Source organism: Humulus lupulus, chromosome 3, assembly GCF_963169125.1.
Source record: "Humulus lupulus chromosome 3, drHumLupu1.1, whole genome shotgun sequence".
Lineage (NCBI taxonomy): Eukaryota > Viridiplantae > Streptophyta > Magnoliopsida > Rosales > Cannabaceae > Humulus > Humulus lupulus.
Window position 1 is genome coordinate 70,682,771 of NC_084795.1, and position 13,741 is coordinate 70,696,511.

The 13,741-nt window shown below is 33.7% G+C and overlaps 1 long non-coding RNA gene across 1 annotated transcript; it reads right to left on the minus strand.

Moving 5' to 3' along the window:
• Positions 1-10,051: 10,051 nt before the first annotated feature.
• Positions 10,052-13,426, minus strand: LOC133821182 (uncharacterized). Its single transcript, XR_009887359.1, has 3 exons — positions 13,081-13,426; positions 12,908-12,970; positions 10,052-10,384 (listed from the first exon to the last, which is right to left on the minus strand). It is a non-coding gene; the product is annotated as an uncharacterized LOC133821182 (long non-coding RNA).
• Positions 13,427-13,741: the final 315 nt, after the last annotated feature.

Below are 13,741 nucleotides of genomic sequence, written 5' to 3' on the forward strand. Positions count from 1 at the left end.
CTAGCAATAGCAGTAGCTGTAGCAGTAGTAGTAGCAGTAGCAGGAGCAGGAACATGAGCAACAGCAGCAGTAGCAGCAACAACAGCAGTAGTAGCAGTAGCAGTAGTACCAGTAGCAGTAGCAGCAGCAGCAGAAGCACTAGTAGTAGCGGTAGCAGCAGTAGCAGCAGCAGTAGTAGCATCAGCATCAGCAGCAGCAGCAGTAGTAGCAGTAGTAGTAGCAGTAGTAGCAGTAGTAGTAGCAGCAGCAGTAGCAGCAGCAGTAGTAGCAGCAGTAGTAGCATCAGCATCAGCAGCAGCAGTAGTAGTAGTAGCAGTAGTAGCAGTAGCAGTAGTAGTAGCAGCAGCAGCAGCAAGAGCAGTAGCAGCAGCAGTAGAAGCAGTAGGAGCAGCAGCAGTAGTGGTGGTAGTAGCAGTAGTAGCAGCAGCAGCAGCAGTAGAAGTAGCAGTAGCAGGAGCAGCAGTAGCAGTAGTAGCACTAGCAGCAGTAGGAGCAACAGCTGCAGCAGTAAAATGTCTATTTAATCAAACACTAAGGTAAATAATCACTTTTTGTAACACTTATTTAATCAATCAAACATTATATTAAAATATAATATTCCCCTACTTAATTAAATAATCACTCTCTGTAGAAACCTTTGCATTGGTGCATAAAGTAAAATGTCTTTTGACTTGAATTTTACCTTAGTGTAATTATCGCAAAGTTTGTTGAAATTTTGGTTGTCGAATCATTGAACCACTATCCCTTGATAACAAACCGGTGATAACACACATACCTTTACTGTGTTCACTTGAGACCTCAATGTCTCGATTTTTCACTGTTAATGGCCATGTGCACATTCCATTCATAGACTTTTCTTGAGAATGACTCCCAATTCTCATGAGGGGCGGCACCATCCCTAGGTCTATATAGGTAGAACTCTTACAGTATTTTGTTACCCTAAAATACTTGTCTTTTCAAGACTGAGTTCTATTAAAAAAACCTTTCGGTTTTAACCCTCATTTTGGTAACACACTGGTACTCATATCTCATATGGGACAAAATTTGAGTACTACTACTATTCACTTGATTGACTTGTTATTACCTATTGAACCTAATACTAGTTTTGTGACTAGTATTAAGATAGGTTACCATCAACCGTGAATCTCTTTAGGGAGTCTAAGTCCCACCCCTTGAGATGTAGAAATGATTCCATTTGAATCATTTCTTATCTCATGTATACATACTTTAAACACTCTCTTTATTTTATTCAAACTTTGTTGCTAGCCATATTTTGATTAAAATAGTTACCTCTTTAAAATAGTGATTTTGACCATAGTCAACACCCCCACTATTTTATAGTTTAATATCCAAGATAAACATTTTCCTTGAATATTAATTCTAGAAACCTCTTTGTTTCTAAAATTCTCCTTTATGTTTTAAATTGATTCCTTCTTAAATCAAAATATTACAAACAATGACTTTAGATAGATTTGTCTGATTTATACACATATAGCCAATGTGATTTAGAATGTGGAATTCCAAATCATCTATTTGATAGGATGACCAAATTAATAAATTGATTAACAACAAAATAAATTGATTAACTTTGGAGCATCACCCCCACATTTCTCACATAGTGATAATAAAATATCACTTTAAAATATAAATCTCTTCATTTCTATTAAGTCATTTATCCTCCAATATAAATCTAGACCTATGATTCTCAAAGTTCATCATGAGTCCTCTATGCCACATGATAAACTCTCAAGATAAAACCTCAATGTTAATCTTGATTTATTTACTTGCTAAAACAAGAAACACTTATTTGAAAGTAACTTTCACTTGGTTGCTTTCTTTTATATATTTCACAAAATAAAATGTGAACACAAATGTAATGTGAGAATTTCTCTAACAAATAATCACAAATTTTCATTTTTAGTTGTCTAAATAATCTCAAAATTACTTAAACAACTTTTGTGTATTTCTTAAGAGTCTCTTTGAGATTCTTTTGAAAACATCAATTCGACATCCATTGATTTTCTCATCAAAATCAAAAAGAAAATGTCAATTTTTTAAACACTTTAAATCAAAGAAAATAAACCCTCATTGATTTATTTAAACACTTTGATTTCTTATGTTTTTGTTTAAAATTATCTCCTCTTTGAGATTAATTTAAACATATCACCATCTTTAACCAAAATGAATAAAGTTCTCTTTTATTCACCATTGGTGTAAAGATTCAAAATTGCTTCTCCAATTTTGAAATGTCTCCTCATTGAATATTTAAGAATTATTGTCAATAAACAATTCTCAAATATATTTCATTTGACCAAACTCTAGACTATAAGTCTATTGAGTCAACATGTCATCCCACAATTTTTTAATCCACTTTGATCCATTTTTCTTGCAATGGCAAGACACAACCATTAAAAGATGTAACCCCCCTAAGTTCATCTTTTCTTATCTCATAAAATGAGATGCTCATCTTTTAAATGAGAAAATTTTAAATTCTCAAATAATTCTTTTATTCACAAATCACATACTAACAATAATATAGGATAAAACCTATTAACATCTCACAAATGTTTTCATGATTATATTTCAATATAATTTCACATATTTCACATAATTGTCAACATATATGACTTATATCATACTAACATGGCTCTTTATTAATATGTAAACATAAATTACAAATATCATACACATATGATTTCATATTTCTATTGATTCACAAAATCAATATATTTATGCATGTCATATAGAACTCATAAAATTTTCATTCTAATAACTTATCATTATCACATAATAAGACAATTCTATAACATGCTAGTATTTTACCCAATAATCTACTAGATTATTTACATATTAATCACATATAACAAAAACTCAAGATATTAAATTATCTTCTAATCTAACCACTATATTTGAAAAACAAAGGAGATTAGAAAACAATGAACCACATTTATAAACTTTTCTTCTTCTCATTTCTATCACTATATGAAAACCATTAGATCTTCTAAGAAAACCAAAGAAGAACATTACATTATCTTACCATCTTTTCAAAGTTGGATCCTCGTATGATCTCCATAGTTTCTCCTTCCATTGAAAAAAGAAGATAAGCTTTTGATTGTTAGAGAATATATGTTATTGCTCAATGGAAAAGTGGAAAAACCAAAATACAACTTTATGCAAAGAATACAATAGACAAGGTAATTGATTAAATAAATATTACAGCTCAATTACTCAAAATATAAGTAAACAGAAATAAGAGAAGGAAGAGAATTATAAGAACTAAAACCCTAAAACAAAATATACCAATAATTATGCAAATAGGAATAAGAGAAGAGGATTACAAACTCAATACACTAATAATACAAGAAGAACAAAAAAAATGAAAAAATCAATGGAAAACACAAACTCTCACTCAACCAAAGTGTAGAGTAGTGGGGATCACCAACTTGAACAAGGTTCAAAACCGTTGTCCAAAAGCTTATTTCTCCCTATTCTCTAAGCACTAAGGGATCTCTCTAGGAAATAGCTCTCTGGAATTATCAAGCCTCTATGGTGTATTTTCCAGCCAAGTGCTTTGTGAATGGAAAATGGTGTGTCTTACAAGTGAGCATTAGGCTCCTATTTATAGAGTTTGAGATACCCCTTTGAATTTAAAATTCCACCAACCCCCATGGTTGTTACCAATGTTTAATTAGATGTTTATGGAATTAAAAAGGATATTTGGGAGTTATTTGGGATGTTAGAACTGTTCAATTTTGAAAAAACTGAAAAATCATATGGCTGTCAGCCTCACTGGCCGCGCCCAGGACTTTTCAGTGGCCGCGGCCACTGGCTTCTGTCCCCCAGGCTGCGGCCACTGAAAGTTAGTGGCCGCGGCCACAAGCCATTTTCAGCACAAAAAAGTCATTTTTCCAAAACGTCCCAAATCCTTTCCCACATGATTTTGTAAACACCTATTGGGAGTTAAAAACATGTCTCCAACAGCCATATTTCATCATGGCTTTGTGAAATCCAATCTCAAATGTGTAACATATAATATACACATTATTAGGTAATATTTGGGAGTTACAATTGTAACTGATTTTGTAACTCCAAAATATGTCACATTTGGGCACACACACGTGTCTAATTTTTGTGACTCTCAATAATATGTTACAAGGTGTGAAAAATCACATTTGTGTGACAAATCACATTTTGTCACATTATTTAATCTAACATTATATTATATGAAATAATATAACATTCCCCCACTAGATTAAATAATCACTTTTTGTAACACTTATTTAATCAATCAAACATTATATTAAAATATAATAATAAATGTGTAATGAAGTCTTGTAATTATGATTGGTTTAGTGTTAATTTTGGGGGAAAAGATAGGGAAAATTCTGGGCTTAAGTGGGTGTTCTTGGCTAGGAAGAAGGAGGAGGAAAAACCTAGAATTTTCTGGGTCGAAGGCGACGCGTCGCGACCTAGACAAGGGGCGTCGTGGCGCGTGTGGCCCTTCTGTTCTAGGGTGCTCTCTGACTTAGGGCGCGCCGCAACTTGCCTGGCTAAGTCACGACCCGCCTCCCCTTTGGCATGGGAGCTTGCTCTCTGACTTGGGGCAAGTCGCGATTTGTTGAGCCAAGTTGCGACCCACCTAGGAAGTTTAGTCTTGGAAGTATTTCAAGTATTGTTAGGACTCGAGAGTTCAAACCTAGGTGATCAGGACAATTTCTACTACCCTGTTTAGTAGAAATTAAGGTCCTGGAGGTTAATTTCTATTCCCTAGGTATTTTATTTCTGGCTGGAAGTTGATGGATATCAATGGCCCTTGTGAATAGGTTTATCGCCAAGGCTCGAGGCTAACGACCGTGCTTGGAACTAGTTCACCTTCTCCGCTTGGAATCAAAGGTAAGAAAACTACACCCGGTTGTGTGGCTATGTTGGGACTAAGAGTTCCATATACTTGTATGCAATGTTGTATGATTGTATTATGCCATGAAAGCATGAAATAAACGGCCTAAGAGTGCCAGAATTAATATTGGCGTACAAGATGCGGCTCGGCCACTAGTAGCTGAGGTTAATTAAATAATCACATAGCTTGGCCTAAGCGAGCCAGAGTCAGTGGGTTGAACACTGGGCTCGGCCTAAGTGAGTCGAAGACAATGGGTTAAACAGAGGGTGGGGCTTAAGGGCATCGCCCCTAGTTATTGTATGATATGTCTACTGTTGTTAATTTGATGAATATCATATGTTGAATACCTGGATGTTAGATTGTTGATTTATCGATTGTTATCACTGATTAAGTGAATGCTATGACCTGTTGGATAATTGATTAATGGCTTGTGAATTATATGATTATGCTATGATATTATAGTTGTCTTGCTGGGCCTCGGCTCACAGGTGCTACGAGGTGCAGGTAAAGGCAAGGGTAAGATGGTTCAACCATGGGTTGGAGAGCTCTGGGGGCGAGGTGTACATTGTCAGCTACTCGACCACCACGGTCGAGGGATTATGTAGGGACGGAAACCTAAAATGTGTATTTTTCCATTAGAATGGCCTTGATTATTTATAACTTTTGGAAATTTTGTAAATTTGTCCTCTAAACCCTGTATTGGGATCCCATGTACTAAACATTTATTTTAATGAAAATTATTTGTTTATGACCAAAATCTCTTAAACCTAACCTGTTTATGACTTTAGGTTCACATTTTTATTTAAATGACTTAGTTAGCAAGTCTTGCACTATTATAAATACACAATGTAACGATCTTGGTTATCCAGGGTGTTATAGGAGTTATGACAATAAGTCTCATGGTCTCCATTATTAGTTGGCACCGAGGTAGCATGGAGAGGGCTTCGCGACACCATTGTGTGTGTCCCCCTAAGGAAGGCTTCTGACTATGTTATTCCCAAGGCAAACTTCTTTTTCAAGAATAAGATTTAATGATGTATTTCAAATTTGACTGCCCCTAAGGCACACTCTTAAGTTAAGTCATTGATCTAAAATAATGGGTTACACTCACAAGGTACATTAGGCTTTCGAGCAGACTAGTGTATTCTTGACCAAATAAGCAGTTGTTTATAAGTCAAAATAGAAATAATGATTTGAGTTTTCACTTATAAATTTAAGAACTTGTCTCAAAATTAATTTGGAATTAGTCTGACCTACCCTAAGGCTGGTCCATTAATGCTCAAATTAATTAATTGTTGGATTGTTGGATTCATGCATCACATTAATTGTTGGATTCATGCATCACATTTACTATTATGAAAATTACTGATATTTATTATATGCATAAATTCATTTTTGTTTATTTATTTATTTATTTTTAGCAATAATGTCTAGCTCAAATCTTATATCTTTTTTACTTGCAAATGAAAAGTTGACTGGTGAAAACTACATGAAATGGAAATCAAACTTGAACATTGTATTAATATGTGAGAACCACAAATTTGTCTTGATTGAGGAATTTTCTGAAGTCCCTCCCGCTTATGCTACCAAAACTGCAAGGGAAAAGTCTGATAATTGGATCTTATCAAACAACAAAGCAAAGTGTTATGTGCTTGCGAGTATGAGTGATGTGTTCAGAAAGAAGTTTGAGAACACTGAAAATGCTTATGAGATCTGGGATACCCTTCAAGATATGTTTGGGCAGCAGTCAGATCAGTGCAAGCATGAGGCCACCAGATCCTACATGACTAAGAAAATGAAGAAATGAGTTTCTATCAGAGAACATGTATTAGAAATGATCAATATAATGCACGATGCCATTATCCATGGGGCAATCATTGATGAAAGGACTCAAGTAAGCATTATACTTGAATTGCTTTCTCTATCTTTTAAAGGTTTCATAGCCAACTATGTCAAGAACAAATTATCATATAATATGACACAGGTGTTGAATGAATTGCAAACTTATGAATCTCTTAACAAAGGTTTTGAGAAAGAAGGAGAAGCAAATGTTGTCGATTCTAACCCATTGTCTTCAAAGGCTAAAACCAAAAAGAGGAAAAATGGAAATGGAAAGGACAAGGAGAAAGAAAAAGACAAGAATTCAAAGAAGCCTAAAAAGTCATTCAAAGGCAAAAGAGAACAAGAACACCAAAAGCTCCAAAAAGAAGACGCCTAAAGGGACTTGTTTTCACTATGGAGTAGATGGTCACTGGAAGAGAAACTGTCCAAAGTATCTCAGTGACCTAAAAGAGAAAAGGAAAGGTAAATTTGATTTACTTGTGTTAGAAGCATGTTTAGTGGAAGACAATTCCTCATCGTGGATAGTAGATTTAGAAGCCACTAACCATGTTTGTTTTTCTTTATAGATTCTCAGTTCGACAAGGAAGCTTGCTGATGGAGAGGTGACTATGATGGTAGGCAGTGGTCAGATTGTCTCTGCAGCAGTAGTTAGAACAGCCCGTCTGAAATTTAAGAAGAATAAATTTCTTATTTTAGAGAACGTTTATTATATTCCTGGATTTTCTAGAAACTTAATTTATGTTTCTATGTTGCATGAACAAGGTTTTAAAATTTCTTTTAATAATAATTCAATTATTATTTCAATATATGGTTTTAATATATGTTCTGCAAAATCTATTGATGAGCTTTATAAACTGCAAGCTAAAGAGAAATCTTCTTATAATTCTGAATTATTTAAAATAGCTAATCCTAGATGTATTAAACGACAAAAGACTGATTCCGATAGTGAAACATATCTGTGGCACTTGAGATTGGGCCATATTGGTCTAGACAAAATTAATAGGCTTATAAAGGATGGTCCTTTAAGAGAACTATCTATTGGATCTCTTCCTGTTTGTGAATCTTGTTTAGAAGGCAAGATGACCAAGAGGCTTTTCTTTGCTAAAGGTTCAAGAGCTACAGAGCCACTTCAACTGGTACATATTGATGTTTGCGGTCCTCTTAATGTACAAGCAAGAGGAGGTTATGAATACTTCGTCACTTTCATTGACAATTATTTAAGATATGGTTACCTATACTTAATGCAAAGAAAATCTGAAACTTTTGGAAAGTTCAAAGAATTTCAATAAGAGGATGAAAAGCAATTAGGTAAATCACTAAAAGTTCTTCAATCTGATCGAGGAGGAGAGTACTTGGATTTTGAATTCGAGGACCATTTGTGTGAGCATGGTATTCAATCCCAACTCACAGCACCTGGAATGCCACAGTAAAATGGTGTTTCAAAAAGATGGAACCAGTCGTTATTAGATATGGTTAGATCAATGATGAGTTTCTCATCATTACCACTATCATTCTAGGGCTATGCGATTCAATGTGCTCTATACATATTGAATGTCGTTCCATCTAAGTCTATCCAGAAGACATCCATGGAATTATGGAATGGTTGTAAACCTAGTTTACACCATTTTCAAATTTGGAGGTGTCCTGCGCACGTGCTTAAAGGAAAGACCAGGAAGTTGGAATCACGCTCTGAAATGTGCATGTTTGTGGGCTATTCCAAAGAGACTAGAGGTGGAATTTTCTATAGTCCAAAAGAAAATAAAACATTTGTATCGAAAAATGAAACTTTTCTTGAACATGACTATGTCAATAACCACAAACCTCGCAGTAAGGTTGTACTGGAGGAGATGGTCTCGAATGAAGTTGCAAAGTCACCATCAACAACCAATGAAAAACGGCAAGAGGAAACTGCTAGTTCTAGTCATAATAGTAGAGAGCCTCGTCGTAGTGGGAGGGTTAGTAAGCAACCCACACGCTATGAACACGAAGTTAATATGCTTGTGTCTGACATAAACAAAGACGATCCATTGACATTTCAAGACACAATGAATGATTATAACAAGGACAAATGGCAAGAAGCCATGAACCAAGAAATGGAATCAATATATTCTAATTCTGTCTTGGTTATTGAAGATTCACCTAAGAATATCAAACTCATTGGTTGCAAGTGGATATTCAAGAAGAAAAGAGGAGTGGATGGGAAAGTAGAGACTTTCAAAGCAAGGCTTGAAGCCAAAGGTTACACATAGAAAGAAGGGGTTGATTATGAAGAAACATTTTATCCTGTAGCCATGCTAAAATCCATTCGTATACTCTTGTCCATTCCTGCGTGCATGAATTATGAGATTTGGCAAATGGATGTAAAAACAGCTTTTCTGAATGGCTACCTTGACGAAACCATTTACATGTCTCAACTAGAAGTGTTTGAATTAAAAGGTTAAGAGCAAAAAGTTTGCAAGCTTCTTAGGTCCTTCTATGGACTCAAACAAGCTTCTAGATCATGGAATATTATATTTGATGACACAATTAAAACGTTTGGTTTTGAATAAAACGTTGACGAACCTTGTGTCTATAAACAAATCAAAGATGGTGTAGTAGTATTCCTCGTTCTTTATGTTGATGATATATTACTGATTGTAAATGACGTAACATCATTATCAAAGGTAAACAACTAGTTAGCTGAACAATTCCAAATCAAAGATTTTGGAGAAGCCAAGTATGTTCTGGGCATTAAAATTCTTAGAGATAGACAGAACAAAACTTTGACACTATCTCAAGCAACTTATATTGATAAGGTGCTAGAATGCTTTAATATGCAAAACTCCAAAAAGGGTGATAAGCCAACCGGTTCTGGAGTATTCCTTTCCAAGGAGCAGTGTCCTAAAACACCTCAGGAAGAGGAATATAAGAGACAATATCCATATGCCTCAGTGGTAGGCAGTCTAATGTATGCCATGTTGTGTACAAGACCTGACATTTGTTATGTAGTAGGGATAGTCAGTCGTTATCAATCCAATCCTGGATTGAGTCATTGGATCGCAGTGAAGAATATTCTCAAGTATCTTAGCAATACTACAGATTATATGTTTGTATATTCAGGTGGAGACCTAAACCCCACTGGTTACACTGATTCTGATTTTCAATCAGACAAAGATAGTCGGAAATCGACTTATGGATCAGTGTTTACTCTTGGAGGAGGAGCAGTAGTCTGGCGAAGTATTAAACAAACCAGAATTGTAGACTCCACCATGGAAGTCGAGTATATAGTAGCTTGTGAAGCAGTGAAGGAGGCTGTTGTAAAACGCCCTTAACTAGTACTTAATAAAACATTTACATTTTCATTGGTCTATAAAAGAAAGCCACTTATTATAAAGGTTTCAGTGGGGTCTTGCTTAAAAACATGCAAGTTGGGCCCAATAGTTTTAAAAGAAAATATCAATTTTTATGCGATGTTCTAAAAAAAACCAATAATTCAAGTCCCACTGATAAGTTTAAAAAAAGTCTCATAAAAACATAACATTATTAAACAAAAATGGCGTTTTTAATTGATCGTTTTCGTCCATAGGATGCCCCCACACCATACACACCAAGACGACAGAACTCCCCACATCACCACGCGTGCCACAGAGAAAACCTATTTGCTACCTGGAAGGGAAAGTAAGGGGGGTGAGCTAAAAGCCCAATAAGGAAGTACAAACAACAAGCAAGTAAGATACAACAATTTACAAACACTATCATTCATCTTATACATCATAGCATCATCATAAAATTGGCATTAATATCATAAACATAAACATATTGCCACCGTCATATCATAAACATCATAACAAAATCATAAACATCATAACATCATAACAAAATCATAAACAAACATCATAACATAATCATAAACATCACCAGACATCATAACACATTCATAAACAATTCCTTGTGAACATGGCCCGCTAACTTGTCCATGCCACCCTTTGAGGTAAACCAGAGTCTCTGGTCCTTGAATAACCTCGGCGCGTCTGCCCATGGAGTTACATCTTCATATCCTTAGTAACTCGGGTTACGTCTTCTTTATCCTTAGCAACCCATTTTGATGTGTCGCGTTCATCACGCTAACATCGATTCATATCATACAATATTCATACAAGCCAACATATCATCACATTAAGACATTCATAACATTTCATTCACACAACATTCTTACCATTCATGATATAACAATCATAAATTCTATCTAACTTCCTTACCTCAAGTCCAAGCTAAGTAAAACCACAACTTCTCAACGAGCCTATACCCACTCATATAACTCATGTGTGCATGCCATGCACACATGGTAGTAGTTACACACAACATACACATATGCTTAATTACACATAAGGTCATAAAAAGACATTCTACCTATATTGCATGCATGATCTTTCTATAAAAACTACATAGTTGCATAATAGACATTATTTTGGACGTAAAAGTGAATTTGTATGTAACATTCATACGTGGGAATGTTGCGTAAATGTGGCGTTAAAAACGATAATTCCATGTGTCTACTTCTATCGTTTTAAAAATAAAAGACTTGTAGCGTGTGTTGTTTACCATTGTTTATCTTCTTAAAATTACTAGGTTGATTAAATCTCCCAAGACATCCTTTTTATTTCATAAAAATAATTTTATTTAGCCATTAAGAAAATATAAAACACCCATTTATTATTTTCAAATTACAAAGAAAGCAAAGGCATTGGAAATTATTTTAAAAAGAAAATACCTATGATTACCATGTTCCTTGGAAAAATAAAATTTTCATTTAAGTTAATAGAATTTCATAATTTGATGTGAGAAAAATAATAATATTAAGTTTGGGAAAAATATATTTTATTTGAGTTATTTTTAATACTTAATTTTATGTAACACAAATTCATATGTGAAAATTAAATAACTATTTAAAACTTTTAAACTAAACTTTCAGCCATTATTTAAAAATCACAAGTGAATTAAATCCAACATTTTTCTTAATCCAATTAAAGAAAATCATAACTTGTAAAATAACCACTCATATTATATTAAAAATATCACTTTTAAAATTTACCATTGTTTAGGTTATTTATTTATTTCAAAATACCAATCAAATTCATGTTATTGAAATACATTTTACATTTTTAAACAAAAATTCCAGCAATCAAATTTATCATTAAAATCACCATCCTTATTTTTAAAACTCATATTTTCTAAAAAATATAACAAAAAATCTGTAGGTAATTATTTGTGCAAAAACATCATTTTAATTGTGAATTAATATACCATTTTTTTTTTCACAAACACCACTTATCATTAGAGTCATTCTTATGCATACATATCCTTATTTCATCAATCTTTTCACCATTTATTCACAAAATCAGCAAGCATAAATTACCATGAATTTTATCTATTACCTCATACCTCATAAAATTCATACAAGATCACTCATGTTTCATTAACACAATAATTCACAAATTATAACATGCTCTTATTATACAAATAATTCAAAGAATATATCTAACACATATTCATATTCAGCCTTATAAAACCTTATTCTTTTTCTAATGAGTTCATGCATGTAACCCAACAAAATAATAATACAACATGCATGAATATCATAACACAAATCCTCATATATGCTTTTATATTAAACCTAACATGTTCCTATTATTTTTCATGCATACCATAATATATTGATACATAATCTCATATACACCCTATCATGTTTCTAGATTCACAATTGATCTAAAACATATAAGAAAAATAATCATGCTTGAACATCACCCCTAGGCTGAAACACCTAGGATACCCAACAATAATTTACACAAAAATCCTCATTTATAAACACATGAAACCTAGCATGTTTCTAACATGTAAATGTGACACAAAATAAAACAACCCAATATGCCCAAACCACATAGGCCGAAACATACATACATAAAATTATAGAATATCGTCAACATCATATTTCAATAGTCATCTCATTACACATATTATGAACCCATGCCTACGCCTAGGTCTATTTTCCCATGCATCAAAATATAAGAAAAACCATTCCATCAACACCACATATTATCCTATTACAAACAAACAACTTTCAGCCATAGTCTCTCCAAAACATCATTCATCAAATACCAATAACCAAAAGATTGAGAGAAAATTCAATACCTCTCTTGATAGAAATCAAGAACCCAACTAGGACCACCTCCTTGCTCAAACCCTAGGGGTTTTCTTTTGAAAATCAAGATGGAGAAGAAGTAGAACAACAAGTTAAACACACTCTAATCAACATACTAAAAAAATAAAAGAAAGAAAACATAAAACAAAATCAAAGACCATACCCTAAGATTGATCCTTTCTCCTTCTCCTTCTTCTTTTTCTTCCTTTCTTTCTTCTTCTCCTTCTCTCTCTAACACACCACACTCTCTCTCTCTATCCTCTCTCTAGATCACGGCATCCAAGAGCAAATGGCCTTCCCAACCCTTCCTTCCCCCTTTATCTTAATTCTCTCAATAAAGCCTCACCAAAATAAAATGGTAAGTTTCCTTTTCTCTTTTTATTTTCTTTTAATTCCTTATTATTTTCTTTTATCACAATTGATTGGAGATAAAATGGTGATCACATTCCTTTCCAAAAATGGCTAGCTTCTTCAAATTTTGGCCTTATTGCCTTAGAAAATAAATGGAAAATTCAATCCATTTCTCACCACATGCTACACGTCCACCATCACTTACCCTATCTTTTATTTTTATTTTTATTTTCAATTAAATCAATTAAAATATAATAAAAGGAAATATAAGGTGTGTAGAAAATCTACACATGTGTACCATGCACTAGCACACACTAAATCACTAGGGTACAACACTATCTACCATGCACCTTAGTGCATTCAACCAAATCTCACATAATCACATTTTTTAAATAAAATAAATATATATCATTTAACAAATAATTTCACAAAAATATTCTACAAACAATTCTAACAATTAAATAAAATAACAA